The 8,932-nt window shown below is 36.7% G+C and overlaps 1 long non-coding RNA gene across 1 annotated transcript; it reads left to right on the top strand.

Annotated features, from left to right (window-relative positions):
* Positions 1–954: 954 nt before the first annotated feature.
* LOC126812402 (uncharacterized) lies at positions 955–3,005 on the top strand. The gene is made up of 3 exons (XR_007675913.2): positions 955–1,091; positions 2,372–2,438; positions 2,698–3,005. It is a non-coding gene; the product is annotated as an uncharacterized LOC126812402 (long non-coding RNA).
* The last annotated feature ends 5,927 nt before the right edge of the window (positions 3,006–8,932 follow it).

Raw genomic sequence — 8,932 nt, 5'->3', positions numbered from 1 at the left:
TCTCCATTTAGACGAGTTAGAATTCATTTTTCAATAATTTTGGATAGGAAACTCAGATTACTGACAGAACCACAGTTTATTTTTTAGACCATCCGGATCGACCGTGGATTTCTTCAGTAATGGTTTAACAATTGCGCATCGGAATTCAAAAGGGGCGATGCCATCAGAAAGCGACTTGTTTAGTATCTGACTCGATATGTTCCTTGACGAGGCATGTTGGTACTGGATCCAGTTCGCAGGTCTTAGGTTTGCTTTTCATCGGGGGAGGGGGGTGGCCGAATGGTTAGCTCGTGCGCGCTGTATCAGAAGGCCTGTCATTGAGTCAACTGGCGTGGTTTCGAATCCCCGATTGTACGTGACAAGGAGTAGGGTCGCCTGTTCAACCTCGTGGGTTTTCTCCGGGTCCTCCGGTTTCCTCCCACTGCTAAAGACGCCTACGCGCAAGCGAATTGTTGAAATAAAATTAAACCATACGTTAGTCCCGAAATGACCTAGTTTGTGTCGAGTGGACTTTAAAACCCCATTTCTCTCTCTGTTTTTCATAATGACTAAGTTCAGGCTCCGTAAATGGTATGAATTCGCCTAAAGTAGCTGTTGATGGTTCTCTGAAAGAACATAATTATGATCACATCTGATATCGAGTCAGATTTTGGACATTTTATCTTGAAAGAATTCAGCGAACTTGTCTGGTAGTGTGACGCTATATTGGCAACGCTATTCTTCCATATGTTGGGAGATAGACATGTACACATTCCCAGATTATCTTTATGAAACTATATAGTAACTGTATTAAAAATAATGCTAAGTTAGTGCTGTCACATAAATAATTGTAAATGCGTAGATTAATATATACTATAGAATTATTTAAATTTACCCATGAATAAACAGAAGCCAATTTGATAATTGTGGATAATAAAGATGATAAATCATGTTTTAAAGGTAATTGTGTTCAAAGTTTGTATAAAACAGTACAATTTTGCTGACTTAGTATTAGTATCAGCTTGTTTCAGTACAGACGATCAGATTTTCAATCATGATGAAACTAGTTTTAGTTACACTCTGTGTCCTAGTAGTTGCGGCTTATGCCGTAGGTAAGTTGCTTTGATAACTTTTAATTTCTTACTTGTTAGTACTCTGTGATGATGACCTGCCATAAACTGAAAATACAGGTTTTGTTTCTGAATTGTAATCGAGTTTCTATTTCATTTTCACTACCTAATTTGAAACCCGTGTATATGCACTGAAATTTTTCACAGGAGTTAAACGCATCGAACTTGGCAGACCTATACGGTCCCATACCCTGTTAATTTTAACTTTTGGGCCACTCCTAGAAATGCGCTAATGACCTCATTATGATGTCATAGCTAACCACAATTTTAGCTGAAGACTTAATTACTTTTCAAGTCTAAAAGGGCTCGTGTGTTTTGATAAATGGTTGAAAAGATCCTCCACTCATGCAATAATGACAACTAAAGAGTTGAATGTTCATCTTGGAGAACGATTTTATTTTCGTCCTATTGAATTTGGTAATGATATAAACTATCTGACTAAAACACAGATCCTATTTCGTTTCGTTTTGTATAGTTCAAAATTTCGTTTTACTTGTCTTGACTACACTAGGATCTGGAAGAGTTGTTATATAACCCACGTTCTGGATGGTGTGAGGGATTAGTCAATGAAACGGTGCTGTGCAATGAACTGTGGGTTACCCACTAGAAACATTAACATTGATTGATTAATCAAATGTCTGGCGTCATAGGGTCAGAAGTCGCTCGTATGACCTCTGACACGACCTTCCACTACAACCGGTCAGATCTTCATGTAGTAGAGGCCATCGAAAGTAAAAAAAACCAAACGAGTTCACATGATTACAGTAGAAGTGTAATTACCCTGAAATTTTCAACCAAGACTTCTCGAACTCGGCACCTCTTGAAGCCACAAGAACTATTCTGGGAAGAGACCTTACCCGCTCGACACCTCCTCACGCCCCAAGAACTATTCTGGAAAAGACTTCACACGATTGACAACCCGTTGATTGATATAGGTAACGAGTGCGCTTGTTGGGTATGGCTTTTTACTCCAGTTAAAAACTTCACCAGTGGACTGCTATAGATTATCGCTTTGACTACTCTCGAGAAAGGATCCAACCCGTGCACTGCTATTGGTGACAACTGCATTCCCTTGATACCGCTCCGAATACTAATAACTAGTGGACACAGAATATACTTACTTTCATAACGATGGCATCACTTTCTCTAAAATATTCTGACAACATTCTTTATAGGCTTTTAATGGGTTGAAGTGATTTCAACATCTATATCATTTATTCATACATATAATTCATTTATTTTTCTAAATTGTTTGTATTAAGATGTGGACATGGATTTTGTTGAATCAGCTCTAGCCTTCAAGGAACAAGTAATGAGGAGGGATGCTGAGTGAGTATAGACATTTTGCTCTTACATTTTCACGTAAACGACGGTCGTTAACTAAGATAACCCCAGAACCACAAGAAAGAGTAAAGTACCACTTATTTAATCAACATTTTGGGCCTTAAAACTTTTATTATAGTTGGAATGTACTATATTATTTCAATATTTCTGAGCAATTGATTCTTTATTTCTAACTGTAAATACTGCTGACCTTTCGTAATTGTTTTCTGCACTGTTATTATCAAGTTTTTTTCATATATTTTAGGGAAAACATGGTGAAAAGAGGAATGCTTGACTTAAATGGACAATGTTCAGAGATCGGTGGTGATTGTCATATGTTCCGACCATGTTGTAATAATAAAAAAGTCAGATGCTCCAATTTCTTAGGGGGTGAATGTATCCCTCGTACTTAACCTCCAGATTATAAATTATTGGATTGGAAAAGTAGTTCTATAAATGACGGAATGTTTCAAGTTATCCTCCAGATTGTTAGAAATATGTTTATAATATTGTATTTAGTATGACTGTATATAGCAAGTGATTGTACTATAATAAAATATAGTAAACTCATTATTATAATCTTTTTATTTTAAAACAAATTATACATATACAAGTTCAGTTGGGGAGCCGCGGCTGCTCAGTGAGTTAGGCGCTGGATCACTAACCAGGAGGCCTGGAGTTCGATCCTGGTGTTGGTCGAGAAAGTTACCCAGATTTTTCCAGCGTGGTTTACCTTTTTCAGTGGGTGCCATGTACACATTGGCATGCCTTTAAAAGAAACCTTGTCAGTTGGAATTCGAAATAAGAGTAGGCCGTAGAGCCGCTGTCAGAGTAAAATCTAGCTCATAGCGTATCGCGTATGACCGTCTTCATTAACAGATTCAGTTAAATTTCTTTGCGATAAATTCCCAAATTAAAAAACCTTAAATGTGATGGCTGGCATATTTCTGATATATTGCGATGTGTTACTGCACTTTTTGTACACCTGATGAGAGGGCTGTTGTGAGTGATTAATGATGATGGTCCGACGCTAAAATTCAGCAAATTTTAGTTTTGTTCTGAATTGCAATATCGTGAGAAATGGACATCCTACTTATTTACGACACTTGACACCCTGCACTGGGCTAACACTACTGTGAACTTACGTTATCCCGTTCGTCCCATGGCCCCAGTGTAGATAGAAAGTAGTATGTGACAAGGAGTAGGGTAGCCTGTCCAACCTCGTGGGTTTACTCCGGGTCCTTCCACTGCTAAAGACCCCTACGCGCAAGCGAATTAATGAAATAAAATGAAACACGTTAGTCCGGAAATGACCTAGTTTGGGTCGAGTGAACGTTAACCTCCATTTCTCTCTCTCTCTCTTTTTTTCTCTCTCGTGACATATGACCCCAGTTTTCTGTGTTGCCCGGTGTGACAGTATTTGTTCTTTAATCACTAATAATTATAACAAAAAAAAACACTGTAAAACTAATTGTAAAAAAACAAAAAACAACCCAATGTAACTATTCTAATGTTCGCACACACTCGAGAAGCGCGAAATACAATCCTTGAAGCCAACTGTAGGGAGATACAAATTCATTTTTTTTTTCTTCTTTTCTTCCGTCGTCTTCTTCTTGTATAAGTTTTCCGTAATATCAAGGGGTCAGTGTTTTCCGGTAGTCTTATATTTTCCATACCGCCTGGCCGGAACGGTGCGACATGTGCTATGAAGAGTATTATAACTGCCACCCATGCCAAAGTTTTATCATCTGTTTATCATATCATGGAGTGAACTTAATTAATAGTTAATCAAATTAGCAAGTGGAACAGACTTTAATTAGCTATCTAACGATATTTACATTATTATTTACATGGATAGAATTGAAATTAGGATGTCATATTGTTTTGTTTTTTTTCTGAACACATTTTACCAATCTTCAATAAGATATTTTGAAAGAACTTATCAAAATTATTAACGGTTTATCTCTATAATTTTTGAAACACAACACAAAACAAGACAATACGTTCGCTCTGAATTCTGTGCACGACCCTCTCCTGGGGTTAAACCAATCCCACCTGACTGGGGTTTCACATAAAACTTTTCCCGTAACAAATCGGGTCATCCCAATTTCATAGTATTGAGGTATCACAAAATAAAAAATCTCTCCCGTACATATCGGGTCATCCCATTAATATCTGGGCTATCCCATATTAACATTAGGGGTATCACAAATAAAATTCTCTCCCGTAAATATCGGGGCATCCCATTAACATTTGGGGTAATAGACACATATAGACAAAACAACAACAACAAAAAAAACTTAGAGATAAACGCGTTAATACTTTGTGAATGTTATTGGGTTAAATTTCAAATTACGATACTGTTAACCCAATTCTAGTTAAACAATCACAAAACATTTTACTTTTCGATATTATCCTGTTACTACTACTTTTAAATGCCAAAATATGTGTTCAAAAACAAACAATTATAACTTATAATCTTTTAAAAACAACATGACCCATTGTAAAACAAACAATATATATACAATTTTGTTTTAGCCATTTTCCTACAAATAGTTAAGGACTGTATATTAAATTAAGTAACTACACCATGATATTTAATAAAGCGTGATGATAAACTGCTGATTTCCCAGTTAAATTATAATACATTATAGCACAATGTCATTATTAACCGCCCATGGTAGGATTAAAAAAAGACGTACCCGTGTAGATTAATATCTGTGGCCTGTGGTCTTCTAGTGGTGGACTTCAAACGTTGCTCTGGTCAGCGGCGCCAATTAATATGTGACAGTATTTGTTCTTTAATCAGGTTCGGATGACAAGACTAGTTTAACATCTTAAAATACTTTTATTATCTGCTTCTTCTAACATATTATATACAAAACTTAAAGACTCCATAACTAGCTTGTGTTGAGAGAGTCATGTCCTAGCTCGGCTAGGCACGAGTGTGCCAACTCCCAACTCTTACATTACATGGCCTTAACTCCAAACCTGCGTGGCCTGTCCTGGCCGGACCTCTATCTGTTTTCGTTTGTTAATCTGGGTTTATAAACTATTCCAGACAAAGGAATCTTATTAGACATCTGGCTAATGTATCATATATAGTTTAACATTCGATACATGCTAATCAGACAAAGAAAGTTTAAATAAAACATGCCAGCAAGTTAACGTTTACATAATCATTACATAATCACATAGACCAAGGACTCCAGGCATGTCGATAACGAACAGGTGTCAAGTTGGCAGGAAGCGTCTTTAACATCAGATGATCTGATTATGTAACACTGGTCAGCAACACTATGGCGTACTCTTATATCGAATTCCAACTGTCAATGGATCATTTACGTGCACCTCAATGTGTACACGGGACGTCGGGTTTTCGTCCCATCCGAACGAGTAGGCAGCTATTCATATAAGGCCCTCCCCAAGCAAAATATGTCTTTTTCTTGAAAACGACGGAATTGCGTCATCACCATCATGCCGTATTTTTGTGATAGCAACTGTTTTGTTATAGAAAGTACAATAATTCTGAGAACAGGCAAGGGTGCTGAACAGAGTTGATACCGGAGAGCATTAAAGAGATGAGGTTAATTTTGATTTCTTTTGGCGCAGTCTAAAAACGTAGGCATGCGTAATGTCGTGACATGATGAGGATGAAACGAAATACAACAAATCAAGAAGAGTTGTCTTCCTTGAACGATATTTTTAGATATTTAAATGAAACCTGGCATATCTTCAGAAAACAATCACCACACATCATCTGATCTGATGCAGGAAATATTTCATCATGCATGACCATTTCAGGGCAAGGTAAAGTTGCGCCATCTTCTTGCAAACTAGTTTCGACACAAACAGGGTCGAGCATATTATTTTTCCAACACAGAATAGTGTTATCATGTAAACGAAAATTTCTATCTCTTTACTTTTACCTACAGCTAAAACGATAAAAGATGAGGACAGACATTGTCTCTCAATTGATACTATGATATATGCAGTACAGTAGACAAGTCTTAGATTTTCAATTTGGTTTCCGGGAAGTGTGGGATTTCCGCGTGGTTAGTTCCGCCTTAAATTAACAACGTTTACCGAAAAATTATATCGATATGTAAAGGTTTCATTTACATCACTATACACACAATTTTGCCGTATTCCATTTAGTAATAATACACTTTACCTTTTTATAAACGTAAACATCACGTGTCTTCATCTCAATTTCAACCGCCATTTAAACAACTACGAGATCAGATTTAATTCACGAACTTATTAAATCCGAAAATAAATAGGTGGCACATTATTTAATTTCACATTTATCGTTTTGAAAAGTATCGAGCTATCAAAATGACTACCTATACTTAATCTAAGCAGAAAAAGTTTCACCACTCTCACCCAATTAGAACCAAAGTTATCGTGCTCCAAAGTACCAACTTATCAAATTGTTTATCTCTGCTTAGCCTTAGTGGAAAATGCGCATAATCAATGTATTGATGTAATGAAACTAGACACGAAATTTCTCGCTCAATTCAAATCCCCATAGTCTCGGCCAAATTGCTTATCGCTCTGTTTATCCTGGGCAGAAAATGTCCATGATCGAACTTCATCAAGGTATTGATGTAAAGGAACTATACACCGTGTCTGATTACTCTCACTTAATCAGAACCAAAGTTATCGTGTCCAACGCCTCAACCAATCAAACCGCTTAGCCTAAGCAGAAAATGCTCATCTTTGAACTCCATCACGCATTCGCCTAATAAAAACTTGCACCAAGTTTAACCATCCTACATCAATTCAAGGAAGAGTTATTGTATTTCAAACTCTTGACCAACCAAATTGCTTGTTGCTCAGAGGCCTGTTTTACGAAATTTTAACTAAGATAAAATCCAAATTTTAGTAATTTGATTGGATAATATTAGATTGATTTTAGTGCTTAGCCAATCAAAATTGAAGTATCTACTAAAATTTGGATTTTACCTTTAGTTAAAATTTCGTGAAACAGGGCCCAGCTTACCCTTAGCAGATAATGCTCATTGTCGAACTTAGTCAAGTCATTGATGTAATGAAATATATTCACTAAGTTTCACTACTCGCGCTTAATTAGAACCACCAAAGTTATTGTGTCTCAAAGCATCAGCCAATCATATTGCTTATCTCTGCGTAGCCTAAGCATTAAATGCCCATCTTCGAACTTCATTAATGTATTCACCTAATTAACACCTACACCAACTTTTGAGAGTTCTAACTCAATTAGAAGGAGGGTTATTATGTCCCAAAAATGTGACGGGCGAACGGGTGCGCCCATTTCAATAAAATTTATTTCAAAATATTTTACTCCAAACTTAGTAAATGTGTCCAATGTTTAATTGTCAGATATCTTCTTGCTTTCGGGCACAAAGTTTCGAAGGATGAAATCAGATGCCATAAACATATTAACAATGCAACAATAGCTCAACACAAAAGCAGTTTCAAGAAAATTGTGATGCTGTATTTACTATTTTCCATACAGACACTAAATATTTAATCCAGATGATGTTTGCGATGATACTCCATACTAAAAGTAGTCCCGTGGCCTTGAAAAAAAATGGAGGCTATTAAAAAAAAAAAAACTTTAATTATATGGACTTGGTGTACTAAAACAAATATAGTTTTCAAAATTTGAATTCTTGTTTGTTGTAGTGTATATATCCAGGCTTCTCTGTGAGACTCATACTCCTCGTGGTGTTTCGTTTGATTAGCCCCAATCCCATTTAACACTGCTGTAATGGAAGCAAATTTCTGATCCAAATTATGACCAGCTAATACTCAGATTAACAACCGATAACTAACTGCGCACTAATATCATTCGGCTTTAAACAGAGCTCCAAATTGGACCAAATATTGAGTCATGACTCACAAAATTTATAATGCCAAATTAACCAGTGTATAGCAGAAAATCGCGGAAAAACTAATTGCGTGACAAACGAGGCTATCAAACGGCTACAATGTAAACAATACTATTTGGAAACGAACAATACCTTAAATCACTGTCCAAAGTTTTAGGGAAGACCCCGGATTAAACGAAGGGCTGTCATGTTACTTTACTTGGGATAGATCTGATTGAACGGGAAGAATAGACACACTCCCTCTAAAGCTCAAGTATCAGAAGCCAATCCAGCAATGATTTGTCCGGCCATTGCTTCAGGAATATGTGTGAGACTGTGATTTCCCCATGCTGTGTTGTTTGTCCTGTAGCTGCGCAGTGCTTCATACTTTCGAAATTTAACAAATTCCAAGGTCATCATTCTTTTTTATTTTCATCCATTTTTCATTGTTCAGTATCATCTCAAGATACCACAATACAGACACTAAAGCTATCGCTAATGTCTTTTTTGATAACCTCCCATTTTAGGTGTTATGACAATTTTTGTAACTTTTTCTTAACCAGGTGAAATGAAATGAAGTGGGGTTTAACGCCCTACTGTTCTGCTCCTATACTGGGCTAATGAAGACGGGCATACGCCATACAG

Source organism: Patella vulgata, chromosome 2 (assembly GCF_932274485.2).
Source record: "Patella vulgata chromosome 2, xgPatVulg1.2, whole genome shotgun sequence".
Classification (NCBI taxonomy): Eukaryota; Metazoa; Mollusca; class Gastropoda; family Patellidae; genus Patella; species Patella vulgata.
The sequence above is the reverse complement of the archived record's forward strand: the minus strand, read 5'-3'. Positions and strand labels throughout refer to the sequence as shown.